The 17085-nt window shown below is 57.1% G+C and overlaps 1 protein-coding gene across 13 annotated transcripts in view; it reads right to left on the bottom strand.

The window, feature by feature from the left end:
• Positions 1 to 12558, bottom strand: part of ADGRG1 (adhesion G protein-coupled receptor G1) — a 43386-nt gene extending 30828 nt beyond the window's left edge. For 4 of the 13 annotated variants that reach the window (XM_033218549.1, XM_033218562.1, XM_033218555.1 and 1 more), the window contains exon 1: positions 4428 to 4923. The gene's annotated coding sequence lies outside the window, so the exon portion shown is untranslated. Of the gene's footprint in view, positions 1 to 4401; positions 4924 to 12160; positions 12300 to 12415 lie in introns of those variants that run through there. The other 9 variants (XM_033218559.1, XM_033218567.1, XM_033218556.1 and 6 more) reach the window with 5 other exon arrangements.
• Between the last annotated feature and the right edge of the window lie 4527 nt (positions 12559 to 17085).

Here is a 17085-nt window from a genome sequence, read left to right as displayed (position 1 = left end):
CTCGGCTCATCCCCACAGGGCCGCATTTAGATATCAGAGACTTTCACAGCCCAAGTAATGAAGTTTTGAGAAATGCAGCCGCTTGCTCTAAGTCATTTTTCAAAGATTTGAACCTAACTCAACGACCCCATGACCTGGAAGATTAAACCTTGAGCTGAGGTTTAGGGAGGACCTCTTGAAGTCATGCACTGTGCTAGGTACATACTTTGCAGCCATTTGTTGCCCCAAATTCCACAGCAACCCTGCAAAGGGGTGTATTGTTATCTCCATTTACAGGCAGGGAAACGGGTCCAGAGAAGCTGTCATCTTTGACAGTGGAATGCAAGCCTCCACAGCTTCTCTCAAAAGTCAGTTTTCCTCCGTGGGCCTTCAGCATCCAGGCTGGGGTACTGGGAGGAGGACAGAGACCTGGGAACGGGAGGGGAGAGGGCCTGGGAGGTGGCAGAGGCAGCTCTCCATCTCACTGTTTCTTGTTTTGGAGTTGGTGTAAGTGGCCCTGAGTCTGGGAAGCCAAACCAGAGCCATTCACCACAGAACTTTTCAGGCCACCAGGTCTGGGCTGGCTCTTGGACAGCGAGGCCGTCTCCCCACCGCCAGGCCATCTCCCACTAATGCAGAGAGGCCCGTCCACTGGTGCCCGGAACCATGCCAGCTCCTCCAGGGCTGAGCTTTTATCTCTGCCTGGAACTGCCAAGCATACCACAAACTGCCTGAGCCTGCGCAGGCGCCAGCTTGGGAGCCCGACGTCCACCACACTGGCCTCCTTACCAAAGCACAAGTCAGGCTAGAGGTGGGTGAGTGAGCGCCACTGGTGTCCAGGTGACCACAGCTCTCCCAGTAGTAGCGGGGACAGGGAGAAGTGCTCACAGTTATTACAGGTTATCTCTGGGCCTCAATACACCCATCTGTTCAATGGGAGAGGTAATAAAAAAGGTTTAACATTCCCACGTATGGGAAATGCACTGTCCCTTATGCTTTCCTATATCAACTCTCTTCATGCTCATAACAGCCTCTGGAGTAGATGTGACTGTAATCCACAGTTTACAGATGAGGAAACGGAGGCACAGGCCCACGTTCACACAACCAGAGAGAAACAAAGCCGAGATTCTCCCTGGGCAAGCCACCCCTGCTGTCTGTAAGGGTGTCCCTACAGGTGTGCGGATTTGGCAGTGGCAGGGGCGGGGTTCAAGACATGTGCCCGGCTGGCTGAGGAGCCTCCTCTCCACCAAGACACAAGAGCCCACATTCTGGATCCCCAGAGATGTGGGTTTGCCTCCCTTGCCTCAGTGTCCTCATCTGAAAAGTGGGTGTCGTGTGCAAGGCACTGAGCCCAAGGCCTGGTAGAGTCTGACGTCGGGGAAGGTCCGGGATTGCTCCCGTCCAGGCTCAGCCATCGGGGAATCGGGGAGAGTTTGGGGCTTAGCCGACCTCCTGCCAGGGCAGGCTAGCACGAGGCAGTGGTCAGAAAATGTGTGTGCCTTCCTCCTCCCCAACCCTTGGCCCCTCTACCCAGCAGTCCAGGCCTAAGCCCAGAATCTACAGGGCTCCCCTGGGGGCTTCAAGGCACCCCAGATGGAGCACCAGAGACAGGAGGAGGGGCAGGGTCTCAGTCGAGTGACGGCTCAGGAGAAAGCAGGCCTGGGAGGCTGAGGCCTTGCCAGGGCCCCGCCCCACCCGGTTTGAGAGACCCCTTTGTGCCAGCCCGCCCTGCCCCCCACTTGCCATCTGCCCGGTTGCTGCGTCTGATCACCCCCGACTGCTGGGTTTGCTCACATGATGCCCCCATCTGCTGTGAGTCAGAAGGCGGGGTCCACAGGGCCACCCCCCACATGGGGACAGGGGCTGAGCCCTGCTCAGGCTCCTGTCTGGGAGAAGGAGGTGGTGCTGGGGTTTGGGCTCTGTTGTCGCACTTCCCTCTCCTCCCTACTTCCACCCAACTTCTCCACGGCCTCCCTGGGAGCCCTACCACATGGAAACCCATCCCACATCCCTGAGACAGCACAGCCCCCCAGGTCCCACCTGTACACAGCTTCTGCACAGGATGGCGGAACCCGCATCCCAGTCCGGCTGGAGCACAGTCCGCAGTGGCACCTCCACGGCTGTTCTGCCCACTCCCCACACCTGCCTTTGTCATGCTGGGCCTTGCCAGGAGGCCACCCCCCATACCAACTCTGCCACAGTTCTGCCACCTCTCTCCTGCCCTTCCCCTCGACAGGGTGCCACCTCCACCTCATCTCCCTCATACGTGAAGCTGCCCCCAAGCTTCAGCCTTAACCCAGCAGCAAGATACTGGGACTGCCTGGTCAACCTCACACTGCACACCTATCCTGCCCCTCCCCGTCCTGCTGGGTTTGTAGCCTGGGCCCCCAGCCCCACACAGCACCCACCTGGTGAGTCCTCCTGCCTCCCTTCCCCCCACAGAGCAGATTGGGACCTGCTGGCCTGGCTCATCAAGTCCCATGAAATGACCCATGCCAGGCGCCCGGTAACACCTTCCCCATGCCAGGCGCCCGGTAACACCTTCCCCATGCCAGGCGCCCGGTAACACCTTCCCCATGCCAGGCGCCCGGTAACACCTTCCCCATGGTCCTCAGCTTGTATCATTCCCCAGGTGTTTTCCTACTTAGTTTCCTCCACTAGGACTCCCCCTGCAGTGCTCATACAGATATCAGCTCCTTCCCCTCCCACCTTCTCCCAAGCCCAGCCTAAGTGCCTTCCGCAGAGCCTCCCTGGTCCTCTTCCCCTTCTCTGGGCCTCCGGTTAGCGAGTTTATCTCACGCCTCCATTTCACCTCCTAACGGTTTTGTTTGTTTGTGTCCCTGACAAAAGGAAGTGTCATGCCAGGCTGACTGGCCCTTGCCCAGTGGCCCAGGTGGGGACACAGCCTGTCCGTCACAGATCACACCTGGAGCTGTGTTCTCCATCACCCGGCACTCTCAGAGCCAAGCCCCAGGCCTACAGGAGCCAGGGCAGCTGTGATCACCCCTACATACCCATTCAACAGCTGAGCTCCTGAGGCCAGAGGAGAGGAAGGGCAAGGAGGCCACAGTGATGCCGTGACCACGGTGGCTCCATATCTCGGGTCCCTGCAGCAAAGAAGGGGTCAGGTCTGGCCCTAAGAGCTCATTCCACACCTGGACATTGGCAGAAAAGAGCCCAACAGGACCCTGCCTGGGCTCTGGGGAGCCAACTTGGCAGCCCATGGTTATTAAAGCCCAGATATGCTCCTTCTCACACAGTCTCTGACCCCAAGGAGCCAACGGGCTGCCCGGGGCTACCCTCTGGGAGGGGCGGGGGGCTTGGCTCTGGGGTCTGGGCCACTCACGAGCTCTGAGATACCTTATTCGCCTTGCTCATGGCCATGTCCCCAACAGAGTACAGAGCGCACAGTAAGCGCTCAATAAATGCTTCTATAAATAACTTCCTTGGTCCGCTGAAAGAGCCACAAAGGCTATTTCTACCCAGCCCGTGGACTCCAGGCCATAGCTGCTCCACATTGGTGGGGAGTGGGACGGCCCTGCCTTGGCCCATCCCCTCCTCCCCACTCAGTAAAATGAGCACCAGACCCCTCCCGGTGGGGCGCTGGGAGACCCCCCCAACTCTACCACACAGCGGAGGTGATTGGGGTACGGGGGAGGACAGGAACCATCGGTTTCCTACACACCCCCAGCCCGCGCGGGGACCAGTGGGAAGTCCTATCAGTCCCAGGCAGCCAGAGCCCTGAGGTCTGGTGGTAACCGACAGGGTGTTCAGCCCGCAGCCTGCGCTTCCCGTCTGCGTGTCACCGGTTCCAGGACTCTCACCCAGGTGCCCCATGTTCAGAGACCCCGCGGGGCCACCTCCTCCCAAAGCTGGCCTTGGTGATGAAGAGCACAGCTGTCCCTAGCTTAGTGGGGACTCCGGACCCAGCCCCAGGGGCAGCTGCAGGAAAGCTGCCCTCAGGAGTCCCCTCAAGTGCCCCCTCCTCCCTGAGCCTGGCCCCCGGCTTTCTATCCCTGGATGTGCTAGGTGACCCTGGGCAAGCCACCTGCCCTCCCAGAGCCTCGGTTCTCCCACCTGTGTGGTGGGAGCACTGATCTCACAGCCCAGAGAGCAGACCCCAGCTTGCTGGGCCCAGTGACTGCACCACTCTGAGCCTCAGTTTCCCCTGCTATGAAATGCCTGGGAGCCCCGGGAGGTGCCACTCCCCTTGGGCCCCAGCCCTTTCCCAGGCATCTCCCTGTGGGTCCACCCGCACTCTAGAGACCCCGCACATCCATGCTGATCTGGGCTAGATCCCACCAAGATACCAAGACCTCCCCCCATTTCCCCATTTCCCCACCACCCCTACCCACTGCCCAACAGCCACCCGTGCATGGATGCACACACCCACACTCACTCACACACTATTCCTCTTCCCACCTGCTGTCCAGCCCGTGTTTGGGTACCTGCTGCCAGGCGGAAGGTCCCACGCAGGGCCAGGCGGCTGGACCACCTTTCAGGATCCACCCCCAGAGGCTTAACCTGCCAGCCCTGGTCCCCGCTGCCTGCCGAGTGAGCTGGAGAGTGTGGGAGGCTCCCAGCCCATCTCCTACGGCAGGGCAGGGCAGGCAGCTAGTGCGGAGAGGGAGGGACCGGGTGTGTTTGGTGGGGAGACACCCCCCTCCTGCCCCAGCTGGGCTCCTCCCTCCTCCCTGAGCTTGACTGGGGATGACGGACGATATATGTGAGTCATGGATTTCTCAGAGGGAGACCAGGAGGGGGCAGGGCTGAGAACGCTGAGGCAGTGACCCTGGGGGATGCCCATGACTCAGCGCCGGGCAAGGGGGCACCTCAGCCTCACCCCTCATCCAGGCAGACAGACTTCAGGGACAGGCAGGGGCTGGGGATCACTCTGCTTCCTCAGCCTCCATCGGTGGCTTCCCAGGGCCAGTATCCCCAAAGTTCCCACAGAGCGGCCAGGGTTGCCATGGCAACAGGGTCCTTGGATGCTGTCCACCCACCCCCCAGGTCAGGGCAACAACTGCCCTTTCCTGAAGGAGAGTCCAGCCTCCTTGGCAGCCGACGGGAGCCAGTGCTGACCGGCAGAGCGGAAGGCAGTCAGGAGGGAGCGGGTGACAGGCAGCCGGGCAGGAAGCCAGCCAGGCCACGCACGATGGACCGGCTGACCCGTGTCCCCTCTCGGGGGTGACCCATCTCCCCTCTCAGTGCTCCTCAAGCACCCGCAGTTTCAATATCCCAAGTCATTTTGGACTCTGAGACCCCAGGGGCTTCTGGAAATGGCCTCCTTTAATCCATCTGCTGAGCCAAAGGGGAAACCGAGGCCTGGGTGAAGAGCCATTCCCAATGGCCCCAAAAGCTCAGAGAGTGGAAATGGGCCATGCCCCATCCCCTTTCTGGTCATTTGTCTGTCAGCAGTGCCTCCTGCTGCTGGGGTTCAGCGCCCTTCTCAAGTCAAGAGGCTTTGGATAACTCACACTCCCTGCAGAGGCTCCCATCTGCCCTCCTCCGAGCAATGAGGATAGATGATTCCTCAGTCAGACATGCTGGGAGGATTTTACAGTGTCAGAAGGGTGAGTGGTGACAACAACAGTAATTACACTCGCTGATCACCGTCTGCATTCCAGCTCCACAGCGCCCCTGGCAGTGGAGAGAAGTCAAACCTGCTGCTCAGACTAGCGCCGCTGCCCGCTACTTGCCAAGCCCTCAATAAATACTCCCTGTGAATGTGGTGATGAAGTAGAGGGAGCTTAAGGCAGAGACATGCAGCTCAGAGATGAGAATGAACCTGCCCAAGTTCACACAGCAGGGAGGTGCCCGAGTTGGGATGGCTCCATAGCCAGGTATCCTAACCACTCAGCAATCCAGCTCCCCAGGCCTCAGCCTGGGGCCTGGACACGTGGATGCTTGGGGAACTTGAGATTCCTTCTCTCCGGCAGAGATCTGCCTTCTAAACGAGGGGGTCTGGAAAAGCTTCCCAATGCCACGTGGAGGAAGAATGAATGGAACGTCTCGGGCAGCCTGGGAGCCGGGGCTGTCGCAGCTGAACTGCACTCCTCACCTACCCGCCTGAAATCAAGCTGCAGAAAGGAAGGGCCACAAAGCCACCCTGTGAGGTGCAGGGAGGCCACAAGGTGAGAGCTTCCAGAAAACAGCACTGTGCTCCCCACATTCACAGCCCCCAGTCCAGGCTGTGGGCCAATGCCTGGGGCAGGGAGGCACCATGAGTACTGGGCCCATGTCAGGCCCTCTGCTCCCTCCTAGGGCTGAAGTGGGAGCTCCCTTATTGCCAAAGCAGCAGGGACCAGCCTAAACTGGGGGGCCTACTAACAAGGCAGGACAAGTGAGTTATCCAGCGGAGGATGGGGAGTCCCTGACATACCACCACCTCTGCCTCAGTTTCCCCAAGGTCAGTCCTTCAGGGCCCGATCAATTGGTAACCGGGGCAGCCTCAGCTGTTCCCCAGGGACCAGGCCCACAGGGCAGCTGTCCCCCCCGCCCCACCACCACACACACACCCCACAGAGGGTGCCAACCAGAAGAGCACAGATGGAGAGTTGAAGGCACCACTCTCTCTGCAGATGGCTGAAGAGAGTGCAGAGCCAGCTGCCACTCTGGCCACATAGGAGAGGCCTGTGGGGCCGCCTGGCTGGGCAGGAGTTGGCTGCCCAGCTCTGCCTGCCTCTCTCACCATCTGGCTTTGCAGAGACCTACTAGGAGCTAGGGGCAGGCAGGTGAGGAAGCAGGCCCCCAGCTCTGAGTCTGGCTAGGGAGACAAGCCTGGCTCTCATCACAGTGATACCCAGAGTTGGTATTCAGCATCCAGGGGGGCTCTGGGAGTAAACGGGGAGAAATTCAATGAATTATTAAACACAACACTATCTGTTATGAGTGCTGATAACAGGACTAATAATAACCTGCTATGTCTGGAGGTTTTATGGTGTCAGATGCTCTGCTTATGCAGATCATTCTCATTTTATCCACACAACCCTGTGGGCTGGGTACCACTTGTATGTTAGAGATGGTCAGAGACATGAAGTAACTTAGCCAAGATCGCACAGCTTGGACCTGGCTGGGCCTCCAGGTGCGTGGACTGTAACCAAACACAGGACACCAGGGATCTGGCCCCTGTTAGGCACTTCATCTTCTCCTTTGGTTTTCACAACAGTCTATCCCCACTTTACAGAAGGGGAATCGAGGTACAGGGAGGTACCCATGCCTTTCTATAACAGAGCAGAAAGCTGAAGGTGCAGGAAGCCCTTCATTTGAGGGACAGAGGAGAGGGGGCAATGCTGCTGCCCCCTCTCTGAGCCCGGAGTCTCTGATCACAGACTCCGGTTCAGGCCAGCTGGCCCCTACTCCCAGCGGGCCAGCTGGATGACTTGGGCAAGCATCTCTCCATCCATTTATCTCCTCGCCTGCCAAGTGGGGACCAAAATAGCACCTCCTATTGGGGCAACTAAATGAGGCCACATGCGTAAATCTTGCAGCCCAGGCCTGGCAGACAATGGGCACCCTGATGCATTGGCCAGGACACTGTCATTCAGAGTGGCCTGCAAAGGAGGCAGAGAGGGGGCTGCCAGGGAGGTAGGAGATCTCCAAGAACATGACAGCCTCAGGACAGGGATAAGAGGTTAGGGCATCCTTATTGTCTGCTGTGACTGAGGCCTGGGGGAGTAGGAAGACATGGTGAGGCTGGGAGGGTTAGGAGGAGGTCTTCAGTCCCTTGTTCTACCTCTAACCCTCCAGCCAGAGCAGCAGCATTTAGTGGGAACCAGCATAGCAAAGAGTGAAAAGCTGTCCCCACCTGTGCAAATGGCCATCAGCAACCACTGCCAGCTCAGAAGTGGGTTTTTTGTTTGTTTTCGAGACAGGGTCTCGCTCTGTTGCCCTTGCTGGAATGTAGTGATGCAATCATAGCTCTCTATAGCCTTAATCTCCTGGGCTGAAACGATCCTCCCACCTCAACTTCCCAAGTAACTGGGACTATAGGCATGTTCCACCACACCAGGCTAACTTTTGTATTTTTTGGAGAGACAAGGTCTTGCTACATTGCCCACACTAGTCTTGAACTCCTGGGCTCAAGCAATCCTCCCACCTTGGCCTCCCAAAGTGCTGGGATTACAGGTATGAGCCACTGTGCCCAGCCTCAGAGGTGGGTATTTTTAGACAAGAGCTGTTCACATCCAGGCTTCTCCCCTTGCAAGCTGAGTGACCATGTAAATCATTGAGCACAATGCCTGGCACACAGTAGGTGCTCAATAAATCTTGGCCAACATCATTATTATTATCATAAAGCCCACATGAATGCCAAAGGCCCAGCACTCCACCATTTTCAGCTTGCAGAACCCTTTCACATCTACTACCTCCTCCACAAAACAGTGATGATCATTCCCATTTAACAGAGATGAAAACTGAGGCTCAGACAGAGGACCTTCCCAAAGCTTTGCAGCAAGTCGGCAACAGAATCAGGACCTGAGCTCAGACCATGTGTTTGGCGGCCAGTGTTCCCAGCCATCTCCCTGCTATCTCCTGTGGGAAAGCCTCCGGGACACAGACGTGGGGGTACCCACAGTCCCATGATAACGCCATCTCCCATCACACCCGCCCCGGGGCCCGACAGGGATTGCGTTGCACGTGTGACTCAGCCTCCTTCACAAAGGGAGCTGTGTGTCTGGTTCCCTAGGCCTGCCTCCCCCACCCACTGCCCATCCCCCAGTCAGGGAAAGAGCAGGGAGCCTGGCCTAGCCGAGATGCGGGGGAAGCAAGGTCATCCTCACCGCTAAAATGGGACAAATCTAATGGCGCTTCAGGTCTAGCCTTGGGATGCAAGAGGTTGGTGCCAGTTCAGATGATAGAATGAAAGGCTGGGCACACAGGAGGGGCGAGCGTGCCCAGGTCCAAGCCTATTTTCTGATACCTTATTTGGAGCTCCAAGGACAGACTCCATCTAGCTGGCTCCCTTGGTGAGTGGAGCCTGGGCAGGTGCCCTGCCCATATTTAACCTGCATCTGGTTTCAAAAGCGCTGGAGCTTGTGGTCAGGGAGGAGGCACTGCCCGGATGCCAGTCAGGCTCCTGTGTCCACACCTGGCTACAGCACTGGCCTCTATCCACCCCACCCCCCGAAGGTTCCAGACTTGGAGCAGGTGGACCTCTGTTGAACACTTATACTGTGCTAGACAGGTGACTTGCATTTTCCCCCACAACTCTGTCAAGGAGGATTTGCCCCATTTGTGAGAGGAGAAGCCTGAGACTCAGAGAGGGAAAGGGGCTGACAGGTCACACAGGGCTAGAGTTGCCTTATTTCAGCCCTGCTTTTCCCTTCCATAACCACTTCTTGGTTCCAATGGCATCTTGACCACCTGCCAACAAAAAATGGCCTTGAGCCCGATGCAGGCAGACGTTCTCCCTCCCCCAGGGTCACCCTGTCCCTGCCCTGCCGGGAAGGGGCCACTGCAGAATGCAGTTCCTTAGGGTTCAGGCTGGCTGGGCCTCCAAGGCCCACCCCCGTCTGCTGACCTCCCCAGCGGCGAAGGCACGCCTGGGTGCCCTGCTGCCCGAGATAGAAGGTAGGGCTGCATGGCCACCCCCTCTTCCTAAGCATGACGGAATGTCTGACCTTTTGCCTACCTCCCAAGAGCACTTGGCAGGAAGGTTGGATCCATCCAGAATAGGTCATTCTGGCCATACCCCTGCTCCCAGCCTTCAGAAGCCCCTGAGCCCAGAGCAAGACTGGGCCACCTCTAACAAACCCTTTCCTCACCCAATCATATGGCTGCCAGCCTGGGCCCCTCTTGCAGTGTGCACGGCTGGGCGTCCAGAAGTCTGGGTTCTTGGGTGAGACTACACATCCCTGGATGTCACAGTGTCCTTTGCAGCTCAGGGGATCGGAGCCAGAAGCACAGCCCCTCCTCTGAGTGTGGCTCCTGGGAGGATCCCTGCCTGGCGCCCAGCTACAGCAGCCTTGTCTGGAGGAGCGCCAGTGGTTGGGAGGCTCCAAACTGCCCATCACTCCACCTAGATGCCACCAGCGTCACCCTAAAGCCCTCCGAATAGCCAACCGTGAGATTTTGCAGCAAATTTGACCTTTCTGTGCCTCAGCATTCTCATGTGTAAAATGGGGATATCCGCCTATCTTAGAGAACCTGTCACTGCCACTGCTGTATGTTTGGTTTAGCACGAACTTCCCACTCTCTCTCTCTCTCTTTTTTTTTTTTTTTAGATGGGATCCTGCTCTGTCGCCCAGGCTGGAGTGCAGTGGTGCAATCAGAGCTCCCTGCAGCCTCAAACGCCTGGGCTCACATGATCCTCCCACCTCAGCCTCAAGAGGAGCTGGGATTACAGGTGGGCCACCACACCCAGCTTGGGTTCTCTTTTAAAATCCAAATTCCCCCAGTGGAGAATTTGACTTCTCTGTAGAAGCCTCCCTTCCTGAACTAGGGGTCCCAGCCTTGGCATGGGGTCAGCAAGACCCCTTACCTCAAGACCATCCCAGTTGCTGCTCTTGCCTCTAAAATTGTGCCTCTTGCATCAGCAGCATCCTTGGCCCTGGCCTGTGAGGTGTGAGTGGCAGCTGCTCGGATGCCAGGCCTGGGTCAGGTGCCTCTGGTCAGGCAGTGAGGCATCATCGCTCCTGTGCCAAGGGAGCCAAATAAGACCCAGAGAGGTTTAGTGACTACCCACAAGGCAGCACGGCAGTGTGCAAAGATGGCAGGACTTGGTCCATCTTCAGAGGACCGTGTATCATCTCGCTCGATGCCACAGTGTTCCCGGATGTCAGCTTTGATCTCCCTGTGCACCCCACCTTCACCCCCAATTCCCTACACACATACACATACCCCATTAGTGCCCAGCACAGAATGCGTTAAGGTGTTGGCTACAAGAGACCTCCCACTGGGAGACTCATGAAGAGGACGCCACTGTTTCCTCACCTGGACACCAGGGCTGCCACCACTTCTCTCTTGGTAAAATGAAGAGCTGCGGTTGAAACTACTTTGTGGAAAGCCCACGGAGCGCCCAGCCCCCCAGAAATGCCGCCCTCTGCATGTGCCTGTGCCCAGTAGCCAGGAGCCCCTGGGGTCTCCCCCTAAGTGCTAGGGCACAGATGGCTCAGAAGGCGTAATGGAGCAATGATGATAGCCACTCATTAGCAGGCGCTGCCTAATTAACAGAGGGAATGCAGGGGGACCCATTTGCTGCCCACACACCCCAAGGAGCCAAGTTGGTAGAGAAGGCACGGTGCCAGCACCCCACCCGCAACTCCAGACACCCACCTCTGGCTGGCTGGAGTGTGTGGCCCGTGAGACCAGGGGAGGGGCCTACTGCTGCAGCTTATGGGTTTACAGACCAGTGCCCCTGCCTCTCCTTCATGGAACAGACAGGGAAACAGGCCTGGAGGGAAGGGAAGCCTGGCCCAGGGTCCCACAGGAGGCAGTGGCAGAGCCGGGCCCCTTCTTCCACGACAGTTCCCTGTTCCAAAGAGTCCTCAGACACCATCGAGGGGCCTGGCCCAGAGAAGACAAGCAGCCGGTGGAGGGAGGGACCGTTTGAAGTTCTCCTCCTGCCTCTTGCAGCCAGGGCAGGGAGGGCTGTGCTGCTGGGTGCAGGGAACTGGGGGGAGCAGGGGGACCCTCTGCTGGCCACTGGCCAGGCACACCCCCAGGCCTGCACCCCGTTCCTTCCACTTGGCTCGCCAGGGGAGGCTGCCTTCTTCCCCCGTCAAAAGTCAAACAACCTGGGCCAACCTGCTCCCAAACCAGTTTCTGTGGGATCCCAACAGGAAGCTGCTCAGGGCGCTGCAGAAAGCAGGCAGGAGGCTTCAGGTCCTGCCGCCTGCCTCCCGTCCACGCTCAGGCTCCACAGCGTCACCCTTGCCCTGTGTCCTGCAGTGTCCTCCTCTGGACACCGGGAACACACCTCACACCTGCCAGCTTCCCGGTGCCAGGATGACCACTATACCAGCATGCCCAGCCACGCTGTGCACTGCAAGGGGTAACCCCAGAACAGCCAGGGCCTCCACTGAGAGACGCCTAGTACCCTGAACAGGCCAAGGGCCAGGCCAGACGCATCGGGACCCTCAGGGCATTGAACTAGACCTGAGGGATGGCCAAGGTCAAGGGGACAGGCTGGCAGCGGCACCCCACTTATCTTTCCCACCCCTGTCCCCCACCCATCTCTTACCTCCAGGTCTGGGCAGGTCCCTCACCGGCCTATGCCTGTGTGGCCTGCTCCTCCCCTTCCACCTCCTCCCGGGGCCAAAGGCACCCAGTCTGAGCTTGTCTGGGCTGGCGGGCAGCCCCAGGTGAGGCTCCGCCTGCCTGTCTCGCTCCATTTCCGGCTGCCCCACAGTCACTGCAGCTGCCACCCTCTCTTGTTCCCAGGTGTCCTTGCAGGGGCCAACCTGGCCCTTAGGTGCTGAGTCCCCCCACCCCTCACCTCTCCATGGACTTCAGCACCTCTTTCCTGGGAAGCAGAGGCTGCTGGATGAGCCTGGGAGCGTCCTTGGGTGTTTCTGGGTCTCAGAGGCTGCCCAGGCTGTTGGGAAATGCTGCCCTCCATCCGTAATCTGCCAACTCTTTGTGAGTTTCTTCCTACCTCCTCCCTCAGTCCAGGCCCCGCCTGGAATCCTGGGCCCAGACTCACCTGCCTGTAATAAAAACAGGCCCCAGCCAGCAGCTGGTGGGGTCAGGAGGCAGGAAGTGAGGGGGATGGGGAGTCCTACTCGTTCTGCTCTCTGAGTGACCAGGCTCCTGCAGGACACCGGACAAAGGGAGAACTGAGATAGAAAAAGGGGCAGGGATGGAAGCCTCTTCCTGGAAAGAGCTCAGTGGCCACTGCTCCAGGCGTCCTGGGACGGTGCTGAGTGGAGTCCTCCAGGCAGGCCCTGGCCCACTCACCCCTAACCCTGCCTCCCTGGCCCCTGCCCCACCCTTCACTCCTTGTCTCAGTCCGGCAATTCTCCAGGGGAAGTTTCTCAAGCTCTCACACCCAGGCACCCCTCCTCCAGATGCTTTCTGATTCCTACGTCACATCCCCAACATTGAGAACACCATCTGAGCCCTGCCACCCCTTCTAAAAGCCATCCGGGCAATGGCTGATTTATTCTACAAAGTCTCTATCAGGTGCCACTGTGGGTCACAGCTGGTGCAAGGTGCTGCATGCACCTAAATGCACCCTAGGAACCTTCCCTCACCTCCCCTCAGCCCACTGCTTCTCCCACAGTCCCCCAGGCTCCCCCTCGACTGGGACCAACCCCTAAGTGTGGGAATTCTTTCTTTCCTGATCTGTGTGCCCTGCTAGCGCACCAAACCCGAGAACCAGCACAGGGCCTGGGATTGAGAAATTCTGGGTGTTTGATGGGTGAAGAAGTGTGGGAAGAAAGCATAGACAGTGGATGGATGGAAGTGCGGACAGGCAGGGGATGCACCATGCCTTCAGCGAGTGTCTATTGAGGGCCTGCTGTGCACCAGGCCCTGTGCCAGGCATGGGGGATCCTGCAGCCAAGAAAACACAGAAACCTCTGCCCTCAGAACTGTGGGCAGAGATACAAGAAATGAATAAGCAAATAAGTATTAAATATATCCAGTGGCAGTGGGGTGCAGTGGCTCACACCTATAATCCCAGCACTTGGGGAGGCTGAGGCAGGCAGATCACCTGAGGTCAGGAGTTCGAGACCAGCCTGGTCAACATGATGAAACCCTGTATCTACTAAAAATACGAAAAATTAGCCAGGCATGGTGGCACACACCTGTAGTCCCAGCTACTCAGGTGGCTAAGGCAGGAGAATTGCTTGAGCCCGGGAGGAGGAGGTTGCAGTGAGCTAAGATTGTGACACTGCACTCCAGCTTGGGTGACAGAATGAGACTCAGTCTCAAATAAATAAACAAATAAATCCAGTGGTAAGACTTATGGAGCAAAATTAAGCCAGGAAAGGGGAAAGAGTGATGGAGGTGGGGTGGGGCAGCTTAGATGCTCTCTGGGAAGGGACACATGAGGACTGAATATGGTGAGGAAAGTGGCCTTTGGGACATCCCTTGAGGCCAGGGCTTGCACTTCGGGAGGCCGAGACGGGCGGATCACGAGGTCAGGAGATCGAGACCATCCTGGCTAACACAGTGAAACCTCGTCTCTACTAAAAAAAAAAAAAAACACAAAAAACTAGCCAGGCGAGGTGGTGGGCGCCTGTAGTCCCAGCTACTCGGGAGGCTGAGGCAGGAGAATGGCATAAACCTGGGAGGCGGAGCTTGCAGTGAGCTGAGATCCGGCCACTGCGCTCCAGCCTCAGCGACAGAGCGAGACTCCGTCTCAAAAAAAAAAAAGAAGCAAGGAGGAGGCCAGCTCGATTCCACAGCTGAAGAAAGGAGCTGAGGTAGAGGTGAGATGCAAGAGGTGAAACAGGGATGGGTGGACAGATGGTCAGATGGGAGCAGAGGTGAATCCAGGTCTGCTGGAGCCAGGTCTAGACTGGAGCCCTCTCTGACTCCCCAAGGTGGTAAAGAAGGGGTATCTGCTGGCCACAGCCCAGATCCATTCCTGGAGACCCGCCCAGACCCCACTGGCATTCCTAGTCTCAGCTCCCTCTTGCCCCTGTTCCCCATGGCAAATTCCCAACGGCGGATGCCACCTTTGCTGCACCATGGGCCTGCAGGCCTGCTCTGCCCTACAAGTCTCCTGCTTGAGTACAGACAGGGTTGGGGTACCAGAAGGGAGACGGAGTATCAGAGAAAGGGGGATCTGCGGGATGACAGCCTGACCTCTAGGCTCCGGGGTTTCCCCACAGCCCCAGAGACGCCACCTACCCTGATAAGGACACCAGGGGAGTCCCAGTGACTTCCTGTCTACCCGCTGGCAACTCCTCCACCCCGACACCCATGCTCCATGCCCCATGCCGTCTGGCCTCAGGGCCCCTGGCTTGTGATAGAGCAGCAGGGGCTGGGCCTGAGACCCCGGGCTGGGACCTTCACTTGCTAGGTGCACCTGGGGAGGTTTCTTAACCTCTCTGTGCCTCAGATCATCTAGTAAATGAGGGCACATGCCTTTGCCTTGTTTGCCTTCTAAAAGTAAAGGGAAGAAGCCGGGCGCAGTGGCTCACGCCTGTAATCCCAGCACTTTGGGAGGCTGAGGCGAGTGGATTACCTGAGGTCGGGAGCTCGAGACCAGCCTGACCAACATGGTGAACTCTGTCTCTACTAAAAATACAAAAGTAGCAGGGGTGGTGGCGCATGCCTGTAATCTCAGCTACTCTGGAGGCTGAGGGAGGGGAATCGCTTGAACCCAGGAGGTGGAGGTTGCAGTAAGCTGAGATCGTGCCATTGCACTGCAGCCTGGGCAACAAGAGTGAAACTCTGTCTCAGATAAATGAAATAAAATAAAATAAAAAATAAATAAAGGGAAGAAAAGAGACAGAGTCAGGAAATTGCTTCAGCAGGTACCTAGGGAGCATGTGTGAGGTGAGGGCTTTGTCTCTGGGACTCCTTCCCCACCACCAATCCAGGACCTAGCCCAGCACCCCTGGGATGAAGGGGTAGAGCCAGAGAGTGTCCAGTTCTATGTCTGGTGGCTGCAGATGATAATAATAGCTATTATGTAATCCTGGCAACCAGGCACTGTGCTAGGCCCATTACAGGGATCAGCCCAGGGACTCCTCACCATACCCCAAGAGGCAGAAGCCACTTTACAACTTTTTTTTTTTTTTTTTTGAGATGGAGTCTCACTTTGTCCCCTAGGCTGGAGTGCAGTGATGCAATCTTGGCTCACTGCAGCCTCCACCTCCTGGGTTCAAGCAATTCTTCTGCCTCATTCTCCCAAGTAGCTGGGATTATAGGCTTGTGTCACCACACTTGGCTACTTTTTGTATTTTTAGTAGAGATGGGGTTTCACAACGTTGACCAGGCTGGTCTCGAACTCCTGACCTCAGGGAGACACTTTATAATGTGGGTTTTACAGATAGGGCACAGGGGGTTCAGGAACACAACAGAGGTTCCACCCAGGCAGTCTGACTCCAGAACTCCCACCAGGACTCCAGGCCCCTTATAGAGCCAGTCTCAGCCTGCACACCCCTCACCCCCACTCAGTGGAGGGCCTCAGGAAATGCAGACTCCTTCCCTCTTGGGGCACTTAGGAGGTGTGGAGGGGCGGGAAGGGTCCCCAGCTCTGACATCTCATGCTCCAGCAGGGCTGCAGGCTCAGCCTCCCTGCTCCCTCTGAGAGCTGGTGCTGTCCACAAGGTCAGGGGGTGAGCTACCTGTCTCAGAGGGAAGCCAAGGAGTTGTTCAGCTAGGGCATTGCAGATAAGACACTTGCCACATCTACAGGGAGGTCTAAATGGTCTCTAAAATCTCTTCCTACTCACAGGTTATTTCACTTGGGCCATTTTTCACTAATTCATGTATGCATCCACTAACCTGATATTTGCACAGCAACTACTGGGTACCAGGGCCTTAGATTTATTTAGAAAACAAACAGTCCACAGAGCAGGCAGCAGAGGCGTGATGAGCCTTGGGGCTCTGGAGCAGACCATCTGGGTCGGCATCCAGCTCCACTGACCGGCTGGTTTATCTCCCTTAGCCTCAGTCTGCTCATCTGCAGAATGGAGGTGATAGCAGTATCTATCCATGGAGTTGTGAGGACTAAACGAGACAAGCTAAGCGCTTCCACCTATGGCTGGCACGTGGCTGAGTGCTCAGTAAACATCTGCCACATCAAAATCCAGAGGAGAATTTAAATTACTAACCTTTGGGCCGTGCGAAATGGCTTACGCCTGTAATCCCAGCACTTTGGGAAGCTGAGGTGGGTGCATCACTTGAGGCCAGGAGTTTGAGACCAGCCTGGCCAACATGGCAAAACGCTGTCTCTACTAAAAATACAAAAAAGTAGCCGGACATGGTGGTGTACACCTGTAGTCCCAGCTACTTGGGAGCCTGAGGCAGGAGAATCACTAGAACCCAGGGGGCAAAGGTTGCAGTGAACCGAGATTGTGCCGCTGTACTCCAGCCTGGGTGACAGAGAGACTCTGTCTCAAAAAATAAAAATAAAAATAAGTTACTGACCTTTTAAACCATTCTGGCTGCAGTATTGCCTCCTCATATTAGAACAATAGGAAAACT

This window comes from Trachypithecus francoisi, unplaced genomic scaffold (genome assembly GCF_009764315.1).
Source record: "Trachypithecus francoisi isolate TF-2019V2 unplaced genomic scaffold, Tfra_2.0 Lachesis_group10, whole genome shotgun sequence".
In the NCBI taxonomy this organism is placed as follows: Eukaryota; Metazoa; Chordata; class Mammalia; order Primates; family Cercopithecidae; genus Trachypithecus; species Trachypithecus francoisi.
The sequence above is the reverse complement of the archived record's forward strand: the minus strand, read 5'-3'. Positions and strand labels throughout refer to the sequence as shown.